Source organism: Anser anser, assembly GCF_964211835.1.
Source record: "Anser anser genome assembly, chromosome: 10".
NCBI lineage: Eukaryota > Metazoa > Chordata > Aves > Anseriformes > Anatidae > Anser > Anser anser.
Window position 1 is genome coordinate 9,692,181 of NC_139730.1, and position 25,163 is coordinate 9,717,343.

At 39.8% G+C, this 25,163-nt stretch overlaps 1 protein-coding gene and 1 long non-coding RNA gene across 2 annotated transcripts in view; both read right to left on the reverse strand.

Moving 5' to 3' along the window:
• The window catches only part of TMC3 (transmembrane channel like 3), a 283,226-nt gene extending 281,231 nt beyond the window's left edge, over window positions 1-1,995 (reverse strand). The window contains exon 1 of the mRNA XM_083849933.1: window positions 1,742-1,995. The gene's annotated coding sequence lies outside the window, so the exon portion shown is untranslated. The remainder of the gene's footprint in view (window positions 1-1,741) is intronic.
• Window positions 1,996-4,017: 2,022 nt separating this feature from the next.
• The window catches only part of LOC310904752, a 46,546-nt gene continuing 25,400 nt past the window's right edge, over window positions 4,018-25,163 (reverse strand). Inside the window, exons 5-6 of the long non-coding RNA XR_014588596.1 lie at window positions 10,382-10,525; window positions 4,018-5,348 (exon numbers count right to left, since the gene is read on the reverse strand). This is a non-coding gene — a long non-coding RNA (uncharacterized lncRNA). The remainder of the gene's footprint in view (window positions 5,349-10,381; window positions 10,526-25,163) is intronic.

The following is a 25,163-nucleotide window of genomic DNA, read 5'->3' on the forward strand; positions in this document are numbered from 1 at the left end:
TCTCACCCCTGTGATGGCAGAGGCCATTCAGAAAATGGTGCTGCAGGCTTAGGTGCTGCACATCACCACTGCAATGCTCACTCACCCCAGTCTCTAGCACCAGATGCAGCTGGTTGGAAAGCTCCAGGAATCAGACCAAATCTGCAGTACAGGCCCCAGCACTGATTCAAGCCATGAATATGGATATAAATAAACAATGAATAAACCATATATTTAGCTTTATCTCAAGATCTATATGATCTTATTGTCAAAGAAAAAAGAATAAAGAGCAGGCTAAGTTCTTCAACAAGATGGCAGCATGTCTCCAAGCACCATGCTAATTTCACACCCATAAATTCATAATGGGTGATTTTGCACCAAAGAAGCCAACGACAGTCTCCATACTAGGATCACTAAATGCAAAGTCCTTGAATCACGACCAGGCATTCCCAAACTGCAGCCCAACACAATTGCACATGTGTTTCCCATCAGTGACTAATCGTTACCTTGTTGCTGTGAAAACTAATTTGCAGATTCTGACAGTGCTTGGGAAAGGACTAGGGCAGCTTTCAGCTGTTGTGTTTATAAGGACGATCAGTTATGCAGTTGTTTGAGTATGCCGTGAACTTCATCACGTTTGTAGGCACACAATTCATTAAATCCTATTGCAGTATCACCTCCCCTTTGAATGATGAATTCTACGCAACATTTCAGGTAAATAAGTCTAAACCAATAACTAGAATATAATTCAGTATATGGCTCCTTGCGAAAGCGAAGTACAAAGCACTCTGATAGTAGTAGCCAACAGGCTGCTCCTGGGAGATAGCAAAGGACTTCTCAGCCTCAGCAGACCACCAGAAAGGCTTCCAAAACCATACCAATCCTTCATTTGCACAAACATATTAAAACAAACAAACAAAAAAAAAAAACCTTATCACTCTGTCTTAATAATTAAACGTAGAGACCTCAGAAGTGCCCAATGCTCATACCATGCCCAAAAACAATGGGAGATTCATAGGCTCCAAAAATCAAACCTTGATTAACTGGACGTTATTGTTTGGTTTTGTGATGAGAAGAACGAGAATATGACTGTATGTGCCAAAAAGAAAGATCCTATCAGAGAGGCTGATGGGGGTGTTCCTCCAGCTTTCCTAACAACGTTAGTACTACATATACAATGATCTCTATACAGTAGAAAAGGAGGACAGAGACTAAGATTTTATTATTTTTTTCAGCCACTGAATTCTAAAAGTCTCTTTTATTTTTGAGGGAGATTGAGAAACCGAGAAAATCATATGTTGGTAGGGAGAAATAAGAGGAGTTTGACCTCTGCAAATTCTTCTCTGCTGATGTAGGTTTGTAAACTAGAGCTGAAGGATATTACTTTCCAGAGTAACCAGACACGTGGCCAACTTCTCACATCATTACACATACATGATTTTTCTAATCAAACATATTAGAGATTACAGAGAAGCTTATGGAGTTTCCACAGCAAATGAGTTTTAAATTGCAAAAAGACTCTTAGAGTACCAAACAGACAATTTCTTCATACCATATTTTGGGCACAAAATGCACAGATTTTTCCTTCCACATAGCTCAAGGGTTCACCCTTCCCAGTCCAACAAGGATTAATTTCACATACCAAAGAATCATTGGTTATACCCCCCTATAGACTTCACTTGCCCTTTGCACCTTTAGCTCTCCCCCAGATTAGCAGGGGAGAAGAACCAAGACCCTCTCTCCGTGCTTTGCATGCAAATACCTGGTGAGCAGCAGAGAACCTCACTCCTCTGCCTTGCACTGCTCCCTGCCTTCTCTCTCTGGTAGCTCATAGGGCAGCCCCACACCTCTATCTCCTACCCCATCTAACCAGGGTAGCCAGAGTTGCAGCAGCTGCTTCTAATCAGCTTCTCAGTAACGGCTGAAGAAAGTAATTAGGCCCTTCATTAGCTTGTTGCAGAGGATTGCTGCTCTATGGCACACCTGTATCCGATCCCATCACCGAACACCAAATAACCTGTGTTAGGCATGAAGAACATGACTTTCATCAGAATCGGCTGTAGTTTTTAACATGTTAAACCTCTGTGAAGCAGCCACCTTCTCCAAAAGAGTCTAACAAAAGGCACATATTCAGGCCACAGCAAGATCAGCTTCTGCCCCACCTGCTCCCCTTGAGGAATGCAGAAGCTCTCCATCTGTGCCTGTGCAGGTCAGGGTCCAAAGTGGATGTGGGCCATGGTTACCCTTCCCTGCTTGTATCACGATTACACCAACCTGAAAATTTAATTCAATCATTTCCTATTCAGTTGCACTTTCACCCAAATATCCTAAAGCACTCCTTAAACAACAAGTAATTAGCGTCCCCATCCCGCCTGCAAGGTGTGCACATGTAAGCAGAGGAGCGGTTTTACGTGCGTATTGCAGGCAGCGCCAGGGAGCAGCTGGGAGGCAGCACAGCCTCCTCCTCCTCCTCCCCCCGTGCCTGCGTACAGCCGGCAGCGTGGCTGCACGCAGCCCAATTTATAGATGACGGAAACAGACAGTGGGAGATTACACATCATAAAACATGGATGTGGCAAAGCCAAAAAGCAGGTCATAGTGCATTGGGGATGCAGCACTAATTAAAAATAACAAGGCAGCTCCATGCTTTAACTTTCTCTGTGCTTCCGCTGAGGAGGGTGAAAAAGACAGTTTGTATTTCTGCAAGAACAAGACTGCTTTCTCGGTTTCTCCTCCCCTAAGGAAGACTTAAATTATTTGCTCTCTCTTTTTTTCCGAAATGCTGCATTCCCAAGATAAAAATGTGTCTGCATGCCAAATTTTGGTAGGCAAACTATGCTCGTTACCAGGATGAATTAACACGGTATCTCTTCAAAAAGGGTGAGCTCCATGCAGAATACTACAAAAGACTTTAGGAGAAGCATAACATTGCTGAGTCAAACTACAGGGGCCAGGCTTGCTAGGACGAGGATTCAGCAGATGCCTGAGCGGATCGAACAACTCCCTGCTGTCAGAAGGGCTCCTTCTGCTCCTCTCCATGCAGAAGCGTGGCCCAGCGCCTGGTGCTTGGCCCACCCCAGAGCCCATTCAGCTCTCAGAACCTGCAGACAACCACTCTGCTGTGCTGCTGCATCAGTTTGCAGCCAGTGCCCTGCTTAGGACCTTGGCTGTGTGATGGAACAACCTCAAACATGTTTCTGGATGTTTCCTACTCAGGAGAGGACTGAATTTGAAGTCATCTTTCCTAATTATAACACCTACCTTCATAAGAAGGAATAGGATTATGCTATAGTCTATGGCTTTTCAACTAATTCTTAAAAATGAAAAACAGGTATTCGTCTGCTCTCCTTCCAGCTCCTATTGTCTTTCTCTAGCCTCCTGAGGTGTATTTGTTAGGTAATGCAAGAGAATCACCAGTTGTCAAGATAATTGTCAATTGTCAGCTACGTACTCCGATAATTTCCATCTTTTCAACCTTTGCCACTTCTCTGCATGCATACAGAAAATTAGTAGCTTGCATATAATGTCTCTATTTTGTTTGCCATCACATGGGGCAGAATGCAGGTGTGGGAAGGGATTTCAAAACAGCCTTCCTGTGGCTGTGGTGCACCTCAATTCTGTTTTATATGTCTCTCTCAGCAGGCTGTCAACAAAAGACAAAATCAAGTGGGAGACTGTGGGGCAAATGCATCCCAAGTGCCGTGCTGCAGTGCTGTGGAAACTTCATTGCACTTTGTTTGTTCTTGTGCATTGCTGTAAAAGATGGGAGATGCAGAGTCCAGGCTGTGTAGGCCTGTATTTTCTTCAGATTTTCCCTTTCAGAAGGTAGTTTACTTGGACAAAGAGGTGTCTTTGTCTCACCCTCGGTTATGAAATTCAAATGACAGCCCTTTGCCTTAGGTGCTGCTTCTGCTTTTCCTCTCTGCTTCTTTCATTTCTCCTCCCTGCTGTTACACTGGAGTGAATAATGCATTTTTTAGTGAATTTCCGTGGATTAGGCTTCCAATTAATTCAAGTCAGTTTTACAGACTCTGCCAATTCGCATTGCTAAAATTCATTTGGAATTATTGGGGCAGGATGAGGGGGTTTCCCATAAATTTTTTCCAGATTAACTACAAGAATGCAGTAGAAAGAAATTAGTCATTTTTACACGTGAGTATATACCATCGGTATGTGTAGGATTTGTTTCAGACTAAACTGAAAGCACAAATTACACTTTCTTCCTTTCTTAAAGGCCCAAACGTGGTTTCACACCAACTGACAGTGGTAGTAATTAATGTGAAGGATCCCTGGGGTCTTTTAACCTCCTTTCTTAGCTTTTGATAGCTGAGACAGCCACAACCTGTGCGCCATTTAACTATCTATAAAACTGAGGGGGAAAAAGCATTTAAACATGACATTTGGTTTTCTTTAAACTTTCTAATGAGCTCTAGACAAAGCAGAAAGGCTTTTACTGAGGATTTTAAGAAACACTTTTTTTTTCCTCAATTGTTATCCCTAGGGCAGAGCATTTTTGCCTCCTCATAGACAGATGAATTCTAGGATCGGCTTCCACAAAAACCAGGAGCGCCAATTGTGTGAAATAGGATCACACAGTAAAGATGTGCTGTAGGACCATTTTATCCCTTTCATCAGCTTGGTGCATGTCTGTATTCACATGCAAAATTGTGACAAGAGTTTTCCCTTCACTTTTTGTCTGTTTACTGCAAACCAGTTATCCCGGGATGATTCAGAATTATTAGCTCACCCAAACAGTGCAGCTTTATGACTCTACTTAAATCAGCTTATCCCTAAAGAGAGCTATTGGTTGGGCCTGGGATTGGGAACTAAATTTTGCCACCAAACTGTTATTGGGTAAATCAGTCAACCTTTTCAAACCCAGGTTCCTGTGTACTACATCAGAAAGGAGGTATCTCCCCGGCAAAGCACTTCAATATCCTCTAACAATGGTAAGATATTAAAGGGCCAGGGAGAACTTGCTTGTAGCTTTATTTTAATTTCCAGTTCAGGGATTTCAAATTACTGGGATAGGGGTGGCTTACTGTTAAACATTCTAATATATTGTATGGTATATTACAGAGCAGCCTCCCCAAAATATGTATGTTGAAGAGATAACACAGATGCAAAATGATGCACTCAAATTTGAATTAAGCCTGCCTGGGTCAGAGCTCTGCTGGACGGGCAGACTCCAGAAACAGCAGCCAACAGGGGAACCCTGATCTGCCGTGTGTCCACCTCCAGTGCTGCATGGCCAGCTGAGACCTTTTAGTTTCAACTGCCAAAGAAGGTGGGTTGCACCTGGATGCCAGACTGAAGTGGAGTGGCGCGAGCATCCATCTCTTCTGCATCACCGTGGGGGCGAGAAGTGCCTACAAAGGGCAAAAAGGGACAGCACCAAGCAGATAGTCCAGTGTGGTGGTGTCCTGCATTGGCACTGCTGAATCCACCCAGGCTCGATTAGCACTTCACTTCTCTTCCTGTTTCATCAGGTGTCTGAAATTCCTGGTTCAGGCTAGAACCAGAAGCGGAGCACAAGAATCTTTCTAAAATACAGAAGTCTCTGGCTGATGATGAAAGCAGAGAAGTGGCAATGCTCTAAGCTCCATTCCTTTTATTTGCATAATGCTCTGATTTACAGAAACTGCTTTACAGAAAATTTTGACACAGCCTGTCCCTGGAGAAGAATAGAATTTAAGATTCTGCATCTGAAGCTAATTAAACATAAGAAGCAGCAGGTGAATAAATTGATTTTCCCATTTTGTGGTTTTAACAAAAAAATTCAGGAAAAAAAATGAACTGAAACAGAAATGTCTCTGGCTTTCTGGCAGAATTAAAAAAAAAAGTTAACTGTCTTCCAACCCAATGTGAAATGTTTTGAAAGTCTGAAAAGCTTCCATCTATAAAATAAAATATTAATATGTTAAAAATGCTATCCTACTTAAGCTTCCAAATTATGGTTGAAATAATTCCCCCAAATTTATCCAATTTTTTTAGTATTTCAGTCTCTGGGAACTTGATTTTTCAGTGAAGCCGCTTTACTGTTCTGTATCAGCAGCACAACTACTCCTATGCAGCACAACTACTCCTATGTAATGGCAGCACAACTACTCCTATGCACCGACACGGTTAAACCTTCTCTTATTTATTTTACTGTGATCTACACTTTCAAAAGTGACTAATATTCTAACTGTCCAACTTGAGATACCTTACAGAGATCTAGCTTTCAGAAATTCAGAGAACTTTCCTCATAAGAAATCAGAAGGTGACCTGTGCCTACACGTGCATTTTGGTTTGCAGCAGTGGAGCAGCTCTGAAGCAAGGCTCTACCTGAACCCAGTCACCGTGTGCTGGTTTGATTCACGAAGCAATGTTGATTCCTTTCAGAGAGGACTGAACTGGAATTTTGTCCTCAGGTGTGAACCAATGTACAGGGACGTGGGGTTTGAACCAATAGCTGCCCCTTCAGGTGGCTTTATACCATGTTCATAATGTTGAAACTTAGCTCAGGAGACCAGACTGAATTTATTCTGAAGAAAAACCTCTAAAGTACATGTAGTTCTTCAGAAGTATTGCAGTGGGTACAGAAACCTCAGCACCAACTTCTTTAGTCAACTAATCTGCTCTTATTGCACTGATTTATTTGCTAATGTGGCAATAGCATAAGACATCTCATGGTGAACATCACAAATACTAATAAATCACAAAGAGTCCCTGAAATTAAAAGCAATAAAAGAGAGCAATTTGCAAGATGAATTGAAAGAAAACAGGAAGGATACAGCAGTAGGCTCATGAAATTATTGAACTTATATTTATTCACAATGGTTTTGTGATCAGGGCAGGGACTAATAACCTCCTGTGCTAGCACAAAGACAGACATCTCAGTCACACTTCTAAGTGGCATTAGGTAATATTTTCATGGAAAAATACCTTTCAGTAAACTAATTTCAACAAGGGTTTTATTACCAGAATGGCTGAAGAATCACACTTTGCATCTGAGAAACAGAAAATGCCAGCACTCTGATGGTAAAGTATTATTTTTCTATAAAAGTTCTTTTAAAAGTTAACATAGTGACTATGAACCCAGCTTAGTATTTTTAATATGACTTCACGTAGTAGAGTCTTGGCCTAGAAAAATCTGTGATGTCATATGTAAAGTATTCATTACAAATCCACTAACTGAAAACTTACCACAATCTTTTGGAGCCATGTATTGACATGACATTATAATAATGTCAACATTTCAGTAAGTGAAAGAAAAGGAAAGGTGAAAAGATTTTGTCATTCAGCTCTACACCAAAATGTTACTATTACAGTTAAGTCTACCAGAAAATACCATGTTTTTAAGACATTCAAGAAGTTTGCAGAAGTCTGCAAAATTATCAGCTGAGGTCCTAAAATAAATCTGCAATCAAACAGGGAAGATATGGGTCAGGAGAGAAGTCGACACCTGAAGATATTTTTCTCTCTGGTTTTTCCAGTAAGTGGGACCGTGCAGCAAAGGCATGGAAGCCATGTAAAAGCTGACAATCCACAGCAGTTGCTTTATTTCTGTAGCTCTTGTCTTTGATAAGTGTAGCAGCCAAAAATTTCAGCTGGGCACCTCTTCTAGAAATATGCACTTTTCTTTCTCAGAGTTCCTTTTGCACAGTGAATGTATATGCATGAGTGCATGTGTGGATGCGTCAGTGAAAAAATAAGCTAATTTGAGCTAACGTTGGACTCCTACTGAGAAAAGGTATCTGCTTCAGTATCAACCCCACTGTTAACATTTCTTTTACAAATATGACTGATTATAAAGCAACAACTACTTTCTCATTTTTCTTAACATATTATGAGAAAGAAAAACAGAATATTTAAAATTAAGTTAGAATTTAACAGGTCTTCTCATTAAAGCTTTTTGTTTTTTCTTTGAAAACTTACAAGGGCTGTCCCATAGTTAGATAAAAAGCTGCTTAAATTATAACTGGATGCTACCAGACAGGAGAAGTCAAGCATTCAATCCTTCAGGGTGATGCAACTCCTTGCAAACTGAACAGCACAAATCCTAGATAACACTTAGGTGCTATTTTAAGAAATTCAGTCTGAAGAAGCTTGGACAAGTCTCATACTTGTCTCAAGTGGGGCAGGTGTTCCCCAGACCCTCACCATTTTGTGAAAGAAATCCTCAAGCAGTATTGTGATATTTTGGGGGCACTTAAGACGACAACACAGAGAAGTACTGAAGATCTGAAGATCTCCCTCAAGATCTGATTCAGTCTGTTGTCCAGCTTTTTCAAACTTATACTATCAATTCACCCAACAACAAGTTAATGGCCTTCCATAAACTTCTACGTGTATCTAAGTTAAATGTACCCTTTCATTCCCTAGCAAGCAGAGAGGTCTGCACTGCTGGTAATGGTAAGCCCATTGGCCCACTGATGTTCTATAACCTTGAAAGTGTAGCTCGATGCCAGCAAACATCATTGGTATATTAATTTCTGTAGCTACTTTGTACTCTTTCAAATACAAACGAGGCTTGTCTCCCACCACGCCTTACAAAACATGAAAATTAAAGTGTTTAAGCCCAACAACCAAATAGATCTACAGGCATTTGTCTCTGTTTGTTGGTTGGTTGGTTGGTTTTGTTTTCATTTTCGGGGGGCAGAAGGGGGGTGGAGGGATGGAAGAGAGAAGTATGAAGTATACCTCCAGAAGGATTATGAATAAAGTAATTCTAATGACTTTTGCAGTCCTGTATTTGAGGGCCAGAAGACTTTATGGTTTCCTGAGGAGTGTCATGTCACCTCCTAGAGTCTCATAATTCTCTAAGTGCATCCTGGAAGAAACTCTAGTTTGGGACAGCTGGAATGAGTATTTCAGCTAAGGTTTTAATACTGGCTACCAGAAACTTGGGTCCTTTCCTAAGTGTGTATGAAAACATGAGCAAGTGCTCTTGACAGTATTCCAAGTTCAAGTTTATTTACTTTAATGATTAGAATTAGATGTGCAGAGAACAGTTCTTGCACGATAGGGGTGAGGGTATGGTGTTATACAACAGAACAGCTTTAACTTTTACAGATCAAACACAAGGGCTGTATCCACAACAAGCCTCTCTGAATTCCCAAGGCCAGCATTTGCTGAGCCTGTAACATACCAGATCTCCAGCTCATGCTCTCACCCTAAGTAATTGATCGATACTAAAACTATGAAGTCTCCAATTATTCTAAATATGCTTTGTTCTTAACAAGGTGTAACATATTAATCGAGGATTAAAGGCTTTTCATATAAAAAAATAACGCTGCAAACTTCTGAAATTTCAAAGCTTATCATTCTAATTGTGCGCAGGGGCAAAACGGATCTGGGGGCTGGGTACTGCTGTTTTGAGAAACCGGTGTAGTCAGTCATAACTGTGGTGGGTGTTCTTTCCTGGAGACAATTTAACACACAGCACATTTGGACAGGCTGCTTAAATACTGAACAACAGAGGAGAAAATGGGCTTTCTAGAAGTTGCAAGCAGATGCTGAAAACTCTACTTAGAACTACCTTTCGTGACCTAGTTTGCAACTGAAGAGATACAGATGTTGATGGAACCTTCATAAATGTAAAAAAAAAATGTCTAAATACTGGACTAAGATATATTGCCTAAATGGCTGGGATCCTAGTTTTAATGCAGCTTTCCAAGGCTTTAGGAAAACAACTGTGTCAATCTCCTTCATGTGTGAAATGAAACATCATTCATTTTCCTCTGTGCTAGATAATGAGGAAGATGAGAGGATCCTATATATTCCTAAAGATAGACTGTAAATCATAGACTGTACCTACATGCTAGACGATTTTAATAAGTATATGGATTATTTTATCTCCTATTGCAATTTGTTAAAAGTAAACATGATGATACTAATCAGGAAACAACGGAAAGAACTGGGTGGCTGAAATACAATGTTCAGTGTGTACGATGTAGATCCTCAGAGATCTACTTTTCTGGCCTTATTTGAAAACCAGAAGGAAAAATCATAAAAATTAGAGAATTTTTCTTAACATGTGGACCTGAAGAAGTAAAGCCAAATAAACTGTTGTCCATTTCACTTATAACCTGGAGGAAAAAGTGTTATTTGATCGTAATGAGATGACTTCCTTGCTAATTTTGAAATACATACATTTAACACAACACAGTCAGTCACTTTAAGAAGGTAATATGTGTTCCAGAGGTGGTATGAATAAATTATTACATGCAGTTGCCATGGTAACTCCTAATTTTTTACTGCATAAGAGAATTGTGTTTAAACGGCTTCAAAACTTTTCTTGATGTTGTTATAAAAACCTTCCTTTTTCATTTCCTTTTTACTTCCCAAATTGAATAATACATATATCTGTGTATATATATGTATGTGTACTAATTATGCTTTTCCAGCTTAAATTTACCTTTCTTATCTTTACATATCCTCAGGCTCTCATCATGGAAAGCATCTTCTCCATGAGAAGGAAATGATGGTCCTTGCTGCTCTGAAGAGAACTCCCTCCAGTACTGGCAGCAACCCTCCTCAGGAACCAGCTTAGTAAAACAGCCTACAAGATTTTTTAAAGTTTCATTTTACTGGTTTATATTAGCCATTAGGAAAAAAACATGAGCAAATATGGGACTTTTGTCTTATTCATGTCAATTCTGATAGAAAACCAGAATGATTCAACAAAGTTATTAAGTGAAATAAATGGTCTCACACTTATCATTAACTGACTGACTAAGATTTTTTAAGCATTTGTTTCATGTCATGGTTTAAAATAAAAGGTAATAGATAAAACTCATTTAAAATACATATAAACCACCTTTAAAAAAAATAAAAACCAACTTGAAAGTTGCTTCTTTCAATACTTCTTAACAAAAAACTCGAAACTGAGAAAATGTTTTCATCAAATTTAACAAATAAAAAAGAACCTAATTTTAATCCAGTGACAATCTCAGAGTCTAACAATGAAGTAAAGCATCCATAATTCTATTTAACTCTGCTTGATGTGAAGGTTTTATTTTGTGATCATTTTAGTGCATAAACCCTGATGAATAATGGAATTTTAGAAAAAGGACCCCTATTGAGTCAAGCTTCATTGACATCTGACTGGTAGTCTAAAAGCCTGCAGAGAGGGTCCAAAGCAATGCATCACAGCCTCCCAGCAGGTCATTAAGGCATTACCCAATTAGAAAGCAAGGCTACGGAGCGACATTGTTCACAGCAGAGCAAACATAATTGATTTTTATTTCAACAGGGGGGAGAACCTCCTTACTAAAGAGCTTTAGCATAATTTCTTATTTAGGAGAGGTTTAAAGAGATTTGTGCTGGAGTATTTAATTCCAAACCCTGGGACAGTCTCTGGCAATGTGTATAAATTAAGGGGCAGTTGACTTCACTCATTCATATTCAAAATAGAGACTCGCCTGTTGCTCAAAAGTAGCATGAAGATTTCTGAGCAATGGCATCCAGCACCAGCTGTGCAGGGGCACAGCGCATGGACCCTCACAACCCTTATGGGGTTCATGTAGCCATCAGCAAGCCAGCTTCCTGCTTTAAGTCTCCTCTTATGCATTTTAACAGGCTAATGCACTGTATGCAGTCAACGGCTCTTTAAGAGCACCGTGCAGATGGAATTCACTCCCAAGACATCTTTATCATCATCTATCTCCTTCTCATTTTATTGTCTCCCAACTGGTTATTTTTGATCCCACTGCTCATGAGCACCACTGGGTGGGAACGTGCAGTGACAGCCAGCCTGCAGCAAGACGGGCTCCTAATGAACTGTGTCCCAATTTACAGTAGCATAGTAACACAGTGGAAAATGTTACTCCTGATACCTCTCATAAGAAATCTGCATTTCCATTTGCATATGATTAACATGATGCCTTCTCTCATTGCAAGCCATGCAAGCTAAGCTTAAAAAAAAAAAAAACACTTCTGCAAGCACCACTCCAGACTTTCCAGCCTCTAAAACAAACAAACCATAAATTATACGAAGAATGCTTATTTTAATTTACTAACAGTTAGTGTTTCAGCAGTCACAACTAACTTTTCCAAATAGGCTTTTTTCCTGTAGTCTTTGCATTCAAGGTCCACTTGAGAACAGAGAGCTGGAAAATGCCATAAAATCCTCACTTTTTACAAGACCCAATGCAACACAACAAAAAATTTCACTGGAAATATCTGTAGATTACTAACTCCAAACTACAGATACAGTAGACTTGAAAAAAATATATTTTCCTCTATTTCTTTTACTTCAGTGCGCCAAATGAATCACTATTAAAAAAAATAATTAAAGGATTTCTCAGCTGCAAAGGCATCAGTCCAAGCAGTGAATTTCATGTGCTGTCTACACCTAAGAATCATGTGACTCATGTCTCTAATTTCCTATTTTCTTTTTCTATTTTTTCCATAATTATCATTTTCAACCTGACTTGTGCCTTAAACATTCATTTTTTATTCTTAGTTAAAGAAAAACATTGAAAACATTATACATGGCATTTTCATTTCAAAGTCTGCCAGCAATCCAGTGCCAATTTTATTCCCCTTGGTTGTTCACAGGCCTACTTCTCTATCTCGGTTAAGTGCTACCCTGAAATACAAAGAAAGCGAAGGTATGGTGTAAATAATTTTTATAAACACTTATATACTCAGATATATCACAAAGCTAGCAGCAGCAAGGGCAATTTAGCAGTCATCTGTCTTATCACAGCATTTACAGCCACAGGCACAGATTGCTACCCCTCGGTGTTAGTCACGAAGCCAACACACATCAAAGCAGCAATCGCTGCCCCTGAAAACTTCCCCTGTAAAATTTATGCCCCAGACCAGCTGTTGATGAGTTTATCCATATATTCACAATTTTGTTCCCCTTTTTTTAACGTTAGGACCAAAATCAATTTTTACTGTTGTGCACATCAACACAAGTATAAAATTTCAGTAGTGACAGCAATATATCACACTGCTGCCGCTGCTTAGTCAAGATGCAATGGACCTAACAAGCTTTTCTGAGGGCTGCCAAGGCACATCCTCTGCCCAGTTCACAACAGGACTGGATTCTCTTTTCCTCGTGTTGGAAAATCTACAGCTAACACCAGCTTCTATAGGCACTTTACCACAGATAAATTTACTGTCAACTGGCAGTCAATAGGATTATTCAGATCCACGCATATTTAACTGACTGAAGGGTCAGGTCCTTTCATCACGTGAATACTAAAAACAAACAAGAAGAACAAAAACAAGAACAAAACCAACAAACTTTTAAACTGTTTGTGACAGAAACCATCAGCACGTGAATTGTTGTGGTCTTTTCTGTTAGTTACACCTACAGACTTGCTACCTGTACCCCAAACTGCTCCAACTGCTTTCTGATTTCTGGGAAATTATCATAGTACACAAAGAAGACCTCACACCAGCAGACCAGCAAAACAACACTGCAAAGCCATCAGTAAAACAGGTGGTTTGCTAACAAATAATTTAGATACACAAACATCCAAAAATGGTGGATTTTTGGAATGCTGGAATCAGGATTAAGCTGGCCCTTACTCTGAAACCCTGTTATCTGAGTCAGTGGTCCCCTCCTCTTCTGTTTGTGAGCATCTAATTATTTTCTAGCCAAAACAAAAGATCCCCAAGAGCAGAACAATACCAAAACTCTTGTTTTTCTTAGGGTTGTTACATCTGTCACATAACCCTTAAAAGTTGTCATCAACGGTTAGGGGTTTGTAGCCCCAAGCTGAGCAACCGCTGGTCAGAAAAAATACAGAAAATGAGCACACATTGATCAAATCTCAGAAGCATGGGAGCAGGTTTAAAAGTTTGAATTTGCTGAACCCCTTACACGTACATATGCCTTTAGCATGCATCAGTTGTGCAACTGAAGCAACAAACCTGCAGTGGCGCAGCATGCAATGGGCATGCCAGGGGATGTGGGAGAAAGAGCTCACATGCTAAAGGCCAGACATGGGTACAGGAAAACATGCTTCATGGCCTGTAGAAGGAGTGGAACAGTTTACATCTGGAATTAATAGGTCTCCTTATTTAATGAAAATAGGCAATGCTTGGTTTTGTATGCTAGGTTAGAGTGTTTTGATTTGTAATGAGGAAAGTAAGTGTAGAGTACACTACACACGGTCGTGTTCTCCCCCAGGTGTGTGATATGTGGGCTGGGGAAAACAGGCTAATTTTAGAACTTTCACCTTCTTAAATGTTTCTGGAGTTTAACTTTGTAATAGGAGACATGCTGATACTACAGTACTTGAACATTCCTCACCAGTGAGAAAAATAGAGGGAAATGGTCTGAGAATTCAATGCTTAAAATGATAGCAATAAATTATACTGTAACTTCAGTCCTTTTAAAATGCTTATTTTACTGGAGGATGTAGAGCAAGGCTGTGTTTTTCTGCAAGGAAGAAATGCTGTAGTTCACCACAGTAAATCCCTATGTTGGCACTGAAGTTCACAAACAACCATTATTTAGTCTATAAAACCCTTCTGTAATATTCTGTAAATTGTGCTGTTGAATTCTTAAAATGAAATCTTGGAAAGCCATTCTAATTCTCCCATTTTACATAGCGTTTTGCATACTGATTAATCTTCTATAACCTTTATTCACATACTTCACTGGCTAGCTGCCTGTTCAATGTTTAACGTGAACGGACACAGTATAGTTACACACACTGTGCTTAGTATGCTTATTTATATCTATACCAATTGAGAGACTAATTTCCAGAAAGAGAGACAAGAGCACAAAATGACTCGAACATGAAAAAGTTCAAAGGATTTTTGCCTAGGGAAGGAGCAAGTTTCTGAACATTTGAAGAACTCATGCAGGCCAACCGCGAACAGAGTCCGCCTCTCTAGTGATTTGAGAGCAGCATTGGAGGCAGAAAGCCAGGGCACCAAGTTGTATTACACTCATTTAAGAGGCCACAAACTTACTTCACCAATTTGTTGTAGTTTTGCTAAGCATTTTGCCTGAAGTAGAAAAAACAACTTTTATTTCTTCAAATCAAAGTTGACATAGCCCTGAGATACTTTTTCTTATCTAAACCTGTCCTGGAGGATGTAAAGTCTCAATACATTTTTTTTTTTCCTCTAGAAATTAGAGTAACAAGTGGGACCTCTGGTCATAGACCAAGGTCTGCTCATAGTAGATGCTGTACCATTGCAGAACAAAAAGGACTTAAGATTTAAACAATGTGACATCATGGAAAGTATCTCCTAAGCAGAGTCTTAGTTTTCCTTCAATGTCCTTCAAAATGCCTATGAAAAATCATCAGAGGGGTAGCAAGAAAAGAGATAAGAAAAATAAATGTCATCTGGTTGAAGGCTGCACACTAAGTTGATGTTACTAGATCTAAAAGCTTTTGAGAAGAATCACTGTCACTTTCAACTCTTCTTCGTTCTCCACCACATCTTCGCCTACAGATGTTGCGAGCATGAATTTTCTGTTAACTCTGGGCTGGGAGAATGCCTCTATTGTTTCTGGAGGCCTTTCTAAATAGCAAAAAAAAAAAAAGCCAACTGCAATTTTTTGCAATTTTTGGTTAGTTTTCTCACTTGAAAACTTAGTAACAATTCTTAGGATGAATAAAACTGGAAGCAAGCAAATGATGAGGTGGAAAAAAAATATATTATTTGGTATCTGCTAATTCACTACCACAACCACTGCATCCTCCTTAGACTTCTTGCCTATCACAAATTAGAAACTGGTAATTACCTATGAAGAAATTAAGTTCAGTGAAACAAATACAAGCTTTCATTACATGAGGAAAACACACACTCTGCTTTTCAAAACAATACCGGATCATATTTTAGGGAGCCAAAGAAAATGGATTTTCTAATAAAACTCTATTCTAACGGTAAATACAGTAATCTGATTGCCTTAATCCAGCTTTTTATGGTTTTTCAAGTAATCTATATTCAAAGACATACACACATTGAAGTCTCTGCTGGACTACCTAGTAGCTTTGGCAAACCATTTATTTCATGCTGAGCTTTTGCTGAAGTGGAGTAGAAAACAGAAGGGGTGAGTATACAGGATGTTAGGATGTTTCTGTAGCAATTCTAACATTGGAACACGCCAATTCACAGTAAGTTTATTCACTTTGAACAGGTCAATGGCTGTCAATATTTTCACCACCCATGACAATGTTTTGAACTTCAGCATTTATCCAGCCTTGTGAGTTACCTCCACAGATATCAGTTTAAAAAAAGTTAAGGTTCATTAACCACTGCAGTGCTCCATCACTAAAACCTCAGTGCTGTACCAGCCAAATCTAGTGATTTAGGATATGGATTATCCAACAGTTTTATACAGAGCAGGAAGCTACAAGCTACGTTGAACTGTTTAACTCCATATTAAGGAAGTAAGAAAGCCGCAGACAATGAAGTCTGATTACTCACGTTATTTCTACTAGTATTATCAGAGCATTCTTTTCTTTAGCTTAGTATAGTAAAATCAAAAAAGAGATATGTCAGTGATTTTATTTCGGATCATGGAGTCTAACTCCCCTTAAATGGTCCAATAAGGTCTATCCTGTAGCTCCATGGAAAGCAGATGGCACACTAATGACCCAGGCCCGCAAGCGTTTGAACCTGCAGTGCCATGTTCAAAGTTCATTGATGTCAAGGCACATCTGTCATGTGCCTGGACTTTAAATGAGGTCCATAAACATCAAGCACGAAAGTGGTCAGAAGTCTGACACGGCCATTCTTGCAAATGAAGATAGTCAAGGATATATTTACCTAAAATCATTTCAAGTCTGAGTTCATGGAAGAATGCTAGAATTTAGTAAAGTATCTATCAGAAAGTGATGTACAGTTCTTAACATCTATAAATGTACACATGGTACATTTTCAAAAACCAGCACTTTACACCAGACTTTATCTTGAAGTCGAAGAGGGAGAAAGGTAAAAAAGTAAGGCAGAAAATGTCATTTTTCCGAATTCCTAACTCTTCCTAAGCTTTCACATTATAGTTTTGAAACTTCTCCCTGTATATAATTTATATAACTCTATAAATATTTTAATCATTTACAACTGGAAAGAGGCGGTCATAAATAGTCATTTTTATTTGTGCAACATTTTTCACATTTTATGCTTTCCATGTGCCACAAGAAGTTTCAGAAATATGCATTGGAGGGTATTTGGGAGGAATAGATTTTAACAAGCTAAAAACGGGGGGGAAAAAAGTTACACTTCTCAACTTCTAAGTACAGGGAATGAGTTATGCCCATCTGATGAGAAATATAGCATGTCCCCAAGAGGTCTATTCATTTAGACTCCAAGTAGTATTGAAAAAAATATATCTTTAGGCTATGAGTACCTACAAAGACATTCATGAAACTTGCTACTGTGTCTGGGCAATTTACTGAAGCTTGTATATTTCAATAAATTATTCATTTATATTTATTTTCCATAACGAAGTATCATGCATAAATTACTGATAAACACTAGTGAAATCTGACAGCTGAAAACATCTGTCCTCCCGATGCCTATACATCTTAATTTTCCTCCTTCAGCTTGTCTTTATTTCTCAAAATCAACTATGCCAAACGGCTTAAGGATACAGTATATTTGATTGATGCCATGCAAAATAGAGCTCTATGGCATACTATACATTTAGAAAGGATATAGAACATAGTTCCCAAGGCTGGAACCGTCTCGGTAAGAACACTAGCTTTTTATGCCTATGGCTAATGAATTTATCTTCCGAAATAAATGTATCTTTTGGACTTGGATCAATGCATGCCTTAATTAAAACCGTGTTTCTGTATAAGCATCTAACAAGAACACATGAAGGCCCTATTTAAATTGGAAGAGAACAGTATAAACCTGTATGGCTTTTAAAACTAACTGCTTCCAGGTGCAAAGAGAATAGAGGTTTAGTGCTGTTTCCAACTTAATGCTTGGATGCCTTTGTTCTTGAAAGTGTAAGGTTTCCCTCATTCTCAGTTTTACGACTGCAGGTTTCTATGTTGCATAACACCCTATAACAGAGCACCAAAGGGCTTAGTTTTATTGTTTTGTTTCATTTTATTGACTGCATGTTTTATTCAGCTAATATGTGCCATAGAGGCAGGCAGTAACATCTCAATTACAACACCAGTGCTCTTCCTTCTCTGTAAATGACCGGCTTCAATCTGCACTTTATTATATTCACATGCAGATGTTAAAAAGCAAGAAAGGAGGGGTGAGGGAAGTCAGAGTTGAAGCAGACCTTTTAAAGCATTAGAATTGGAAAGGCTTTTTTTTCCCAGGTAATCCTCTAAAGCCAAACACATTCCAATATATGATATTTATACTGTGGCAAGCCACCAACCACCAGCAACTATTGCATAGAAATGGGTGTGAGAAAGTTCAAATCTAAATAAAAACTTCTCCAGAGTTTGATCAGAGCTGGATCTGGTATTTTACTTTACTCATTTCTACTATTGTGCATCCCTGTTGGAGAGCCAAAGAGACTTTGGCAACGCAACAAGTATACAAGCAAGAAATTGGCACTCACTACAGCTTATTCAATGCCCTGAATATTAAGGCTTGTTTTACTAAGAAGGGGAATGCTGAACAGGATGACATTAGGAGTCTTCATGGTTCCTTTTGTAATGCCATTGGATTTTTTCATTCCCAGAAGGGCAAAGAAACAGACTGGTTTAACATTAAAGACAGATAAAATATTTTCCTGTTAATCAGAAGTATGCTGAGTTGGCAGGGCAACCACCTGTTGGTTGGGGGAACAGAGGGAAGAAAATGGGGAGGCAAAAATCTCGAAATTCATTAAGAAGAGACGGCATTCCTCTGCAGGTGGAACAGTAATCAGAATGAGTCAGAAAGGGAAAAAAAACAACTCCTTAATTTGTCTGAAGGAAGTCAGCTCTGACAATACAGCAGCAACAATCAGTTCAACACATGAGCCCAAGTCCTGCTAATGGACTTGAAAGTTTAATGTCTAATTTTCTGACCATTGACAAATGGCCAGATACCAAGAGCTACCAGAAATCACTGTCCCCGCAACCAGCAGATGCTGGATACCAAATGCTGTACAGACTGGCTCTTTCTCTGCCTTCCCATAGGAAGTGCCTGGGAGCCAGCAATAGATTGTTCCTGTGGAGGCAGAGGCAGGGACTGTGGCATTTTCAAGCTACAGACCAAGAAATAATCTTTACAGTGTTTCAGAGATATTAATAAATACTTTATTTCAGCTGAGTTGTTTATACTGCATTGTGAGCCTTCCAGAAAATGACGATAATTTCATGTTGTGTTTATAAAGAACTCAAATATTCAATATCTAGCTCAGTTAAAGGCAACTGGAAACAGCTAGATGTATTCACAGTGATACTTCATGCCAACGTGACAACAACAAAAAAAGAATGATTTCTTTTTAGTCTGGTATAAAGGCGAGTTTATTACTCAGACATTCCCGTCTTCAAAGGGCAAAAACCTGGCTCTGCTTTTTCACAATTGTCCCACATCCTGATTTTAGCATAAGTCACTCTTATCCTACATTGGCCATTTTTGTCCAGTTCTTGTTTCCAAGCACAAATGACCTGCTCAAGATCATTCTTAACAGAGCCACACGACTAAGTCCAAACACCAACATATACCCCTCCTATGGCACACTTTAGGTCTGTCATTCCACTCACCCAATAGATCCAGTGGATTTACTGGATGGGAAAGGAGAAAGACTTCGCCTGCTAATCCTGCGAGATGTGTGTTGCCTGCAAGCTGCTACTGGCCTTAGCTCCTGTGGTGGCACTAGGAGCGAACATTTAGGCTGACACCTTACAGGAGCAGCATATTATGATCTTACCTGGCCTACCAACAGAGCAAACCAAGAACTGGTACTCAAGTCTAAGCAGAAGCTAAATGGGAAACTTTCCTGACTCGTGTAGCAGTTTCAGTTTGAAAGGCACCTGATAGCACCGAGAGGGTACACAGTCTGCACAACACACCACCGCTGGGGCAGGAGGCCCCAGTTTGTGGAGATCCTGAGTAAATCTTGGAGTATCACAGCAAAGCTATAAACACAGTCAGGGGATGTTTGAAGCAAAGTAATTTTTGCACAGCAGAGCACATCTCAGGTGAGGAAGGTGAACGAAGCCTAGAAGACTGTCGGAGAAAAGAAAGAACAGGCCGGACACCCTGTAAAGCCCCTATAGCAGCAGGCAGAGGCCAGAAGCCACTCCTACAGTCCCTACGCAGTATGTATAGGAGCAACAGCCTGGAGAGGTGCAGCAGCACTGGGACCCAGAACAAAGAGGGGCTCATCTTCAAAGCCCCCTGCAGGACAGCTGCACAGATCAAGTTGTTCTGACTTCACTGTTATTTATGACTATTTATTGAGCACCGACAATATGCCTGGAACTGTACAAGGGACAACTAGAGAGTCCCTTTCCAAAAATGGAAATAATCAGGCTTTGTGTGGGAATCCTGAAATCCACCCAAATAAAAGGCTTCAGTCCCTGAGACCATTAATTCAGCACGTATCATGAGCAATACATTCACTTTAGAAGTTCTAGAAGTCAGTGTTTGGTCTTTGACAGCTCACACTGAACAAGAAGTTAGAAGCCAGAATGAAAAGGATTGCCCCCTACACCCAAACCCCCAGTTTCTTTTTCACCAAAGTATGTTCAAATAAACTCAATACCTTTGATATCTAATATTTTTTTCCATGACTTTTATGGCCATATAAAGACACCATCTTTGACAGGTGGGCTGGATGCTCTGCTAATGTAAATCAGCGTCACACCACAAAAGCCAATGTAACTGCAAAGATGGAAATCGTGGAACAATATGGACCTATACATATATTTATTCTCTGAATGGGAAACAGGGTCGCAAGGTTTAATGATACAACACATTTATTTCCTGCAGATAGAAAGAAAAGCTATCATTCTAACTGTACAAGGTACATATTAAATTATTGTTATTGAACTTTCATGTTAAAACCCCAGTAATCTGAGTTCTGCTCTGTGGTGAAAACCATACTGCAGCTCTGCTACTGATAACATCATAAATACAGCATTACAATAACTAATGCTGCCCTCCTATGACACACTGCAAATTAAGAACATTATTAACAAAACCTGAAGTAGATGCATATGTCAAGTCTTACTAGATGAAAATGTATTTTTTCCAACATTTCACTGTTTTACTCCCATGACTATCACAAAGCCACAATTTTTCAGCTCTGTATCACCGTGCTGTATATTTTTAATATTATACTAATTGAAAAAACTGTTACTCTATCCTACACTTTGTACACAGGAAAGCTGTAACAACTACAGAATTCACTATATGGGGTATGATACTGGGTCAAAGAATCATTTGTTAATATTCCTCTCTAAATGGAGACACTTTTATGTGAGTTTTTGTTCATTGATTCACCACCCCCCCCCCCCCCCCCCGCCAAAAGAAGCTCTTCAAGTCAATCTTCACATCCAATTAAAAGAAAAAAAGACCAAATCCACAAACCATGATTTCTCATACCATGGAAGCCCACACATGTGGGCCTTACATATGAACAAGAATTAAACACGTTTCTTTAAGAATCCCTCCACAGAGTATGGGCTCTATCCTATGTCAATTCAAAGTCAGATTCTCCAGCTTCACTGGTGTGAGATTCACCCTGCGTACCTGGAGAGTCTGTGGCTCTTCTCCCAGTGGTAATTCAATTGATTTAGATACAGCACTTGACTTACACACGGTGGAGTTTCATTTCACTCTGTTCAAGTGTGGAAAAAATGTGTTATCAATACACTTCCATGTTATTGACATTCTAATACGAGAAGAAGGCACACCCTTTGAAGAAATGTTAACAGGAAGCTGAAGCTTGACCCATTTGGGGCCCTCCTTTGCTTGTGCACAGCATACTAGTGAGCATGGCTTTTGCCAGCACACCAGCCAGCCACAAAACTATCTGGCTTATTTGGCAGGGTCTAGCAGAAGCTGTTTTTGTGGGAGTTTCATCTGTTGGAACTGAAGTGCAATGGACAACGATCGCTGCTTAAAAGCATGTAAATAACCTCCACGTGAAGCGCATACATAATGCCGTTCAGAAAGGGATCTGCACAGGCATGCTTTGTATTCATCATTTTGTCCTTCTATCAGAGGCTATCTTGAGAAGGAGACTACCATATACTTTTGTGGCTAAATTGTTCAACTTCATGGCTTCATTTCTTTTTCTCTTTACTCCTGTAACAAGCAATATCTCTATGAGTTACCAGCCCACAGCCCTGACAGTCTCACAGTTAGCTTCACTCCTTCTGATGAATTCTTGTCCCCCACTTCCTCCTCCCAAGACCTCAATGGAAAACAGCAAGCAGAAAACAGACTGAGACACAGGGGTAGAGGAGTCCCTAGCAGCCCAAGGTGTCTCTTAAACGAGAAGCTCTTTGCTATGAGAGTATTTGGGTACTGGTCCAGCTGGAGCCAAAGTAATTATTAATCCCTGCCCCGGGTCCTCTCTTTTCCCCCTCAGCCCACAAACTGTATTTAGTATGTTCCCATACTGATTTATTTATTTTTAATTTTCTAATGAGATCAATTGTTCTTCTTTTAACCAAGTTTTGGCACGCAGGCAGAGGTGGACAAGAAGCCATGTGGCTGTACAAGACTTGTTAACGCAGATATCACTCTAGCTGCCTTACTGCAAGACAAGCAACTCCGCCTGGGGAGAGGAGGACACGAGCCAGTCAAGAGACATGTTCTCATTAACAAACACGGCTAATGAAGCCACAGTGTCAGTTGATCCCAGAGTATGAGGCTGGAGCAGAAACTTGGTGCAACTGACTCTAATCCTTCCTTTGGCCCAGGAAAAAGAGGCTTGGATGAGACTTTGCAAGTTGTTTTATTCACTCTTACAAAAGATTCATTTCCTCCACCTTGCTAGCACAAGTCTGGTATGTGGAAGCCCTGTTTACACTTATTGCCTGAAGGAAACACACCAACACATGCAGCCACCAATTCTCCTTTTATAATTAGTTATATGTGCCTTTAAGTAGTCAGGAAAAACAGCTATGTAGAAAAGACCACTCAAAGGCATTATGTGAATAGCTATAGCTATGAGCTTAATAAAATCTTTTCTACCACAAAGAATAGCTTATAGCACCTTGTTCAAAATATTTCTCCATGTATACTTTGGGTGTATTTCTGGTCCCACTGAAGACAGTGGGAGTTTTGCCCTTTACTTCAGTGGGACATTATTTCCCCTGTTGTGTTTCATCACAAGTTTTTAGGAAGAAGAACAAATCACACTGTTAAATCCAGGAACAGCAGCAGCCAACAAATTATTAAAATAAAAACAAACACATTACCAGGAGATCTCTTTATACCTAGCTGAAGTCTTATAGGTTTTTTGTTTTTTTTAAAGTGTTCTAAAAGTTGTCTTCTGATATAACTTATGTGTTTCTGGATGGTTTCACTGCATCTGTATCAAACCAACTGCAACAAGAAAAAACAAACAGGGAAAAGCCATTAAGAGACAAAAGGCCAGATTTAAAAGCTTTTCAGAAGAATGTCACTTAAAATACTGCACTATTTAGCTAGCTTGTCCAAATTTACAGTGTAGCAAGAGCGGTAATCTCCATCAGTACTGGTTATAGCCCCTGCCAAGCTGAGAGCAATGTTCCCATTGACTGTATGCAGATCAGTCCCTGGAAAAGAGGGATTATATTCCAGCATCAGAACTCTTCGACAAATGGCTGTAAACACTTAGAAACATCCTTTCTCTTCAGGCTAAATTATTTTTCCACAAACAGGACATTTGAAGTCTGTAACTGTGTTACTGGGACAACCCATCTATGTTTTAAAGCAGATTAGAGCACATTGGGAAGCGAATGACGCATCGCATTACTTAAACCAACTGTTCAAAATTCCACTTGCTGCTGGTACAAGCTACACACACCATATCCTCAGTCATGTGTCTGAACACATTCCTAGAGAGCATAAGCAGAATGTAGTTAATAGAACCCGCCTATGGAAAACTGGCACACCAATGCATAAGAAAGTTACTATTTCTATTTCAGATGCCATTGAGTAATTTGCACTGAGATCCTCAGGGTTCTCCTCTCCATCTCTGTTCTACCTGTAAGTCTTGTATCTTACACTTTTCCATAACATATTTTCTGTATTTTTACTGTATTTTACAGCATTAAAAAAAATGCTTCTACTCTTTCATTTCTGTATTATAAAATATGCCCATGATGACTCAACATTCACCAACCCAAGTCCAAAAATTGACCTAATCCATTCTTCCCAGGTCGCCTTTCCACTAGCTCTTCTCAAGACCCTCACCATCCAGTTACAAGTTATGCAGAACCACTGCTGGCTTTCCAGTTCCTTCAGACAATCCTACTGCTGACTCACAGCCTTCTCCATGCGACTGGAGAGGCAGCTTTCTACAGTCTACAGATTTTTTAATTGGTGAAAGTAACATATGCCATCAGCAAGAGGGAGAATGGAAACATGGTACTCTCTCATCAGTCAGCACGGATGCTCGGAGTAATCATTCAATGTGTTATTCATGTTTAACACACCAGTTCACTGAGCTGGCACTCTCACCCCACTTACAAAGGTAAATGAAGGCTAGAAGGGGCCTGTGAAACTCTAGAGGTAATGAAAATGATGCAGCTGGCTCCCAACTGCAATTCTGGCTCTGAGGTGCAAGATCTTGGCACCATCTGCTCCTTCCAGAGAGCTAATATTAATGAAAAACTCATCACACCCCTGCTGAGTGCGGGAATGCTAGCGCACAGCTCCTGAGAGATGCACGCAGCTTTCAGCCATATTTTAGCCCTGCTGACGTGTAGTTTCTGCCAGCTTTCTGGGACATGGATGTTTGAGGCAAAGGGAGAGGTGCAGAAATGAGACCTTATGAGAAATCTGAGGTGTCCAGATGCTCCAGAATAGAGCAGGACCAGGGGGATGGGTGTCTGGACACACACTTTATGCAAGGTACTGTGTCTCCAGAATTTCCAGGTATTTGAAACATTCAGAAATGGCCAAAGTCCTCAAATTCCAACCAAAATTTTCAGGTGGAAAAAGAAGCACCAACTAACTCAGGAAAAAGGTAATCCAGAGTGGAACATAATGGAATATAAGGTGATGCATCTGTTTTAAACTAGTGCTCACGGTCAAGAAAAAGGTTGTCTGATCTCCTCCCTACTTCATAACCCTTTCAGTTTAATCCAAATGAT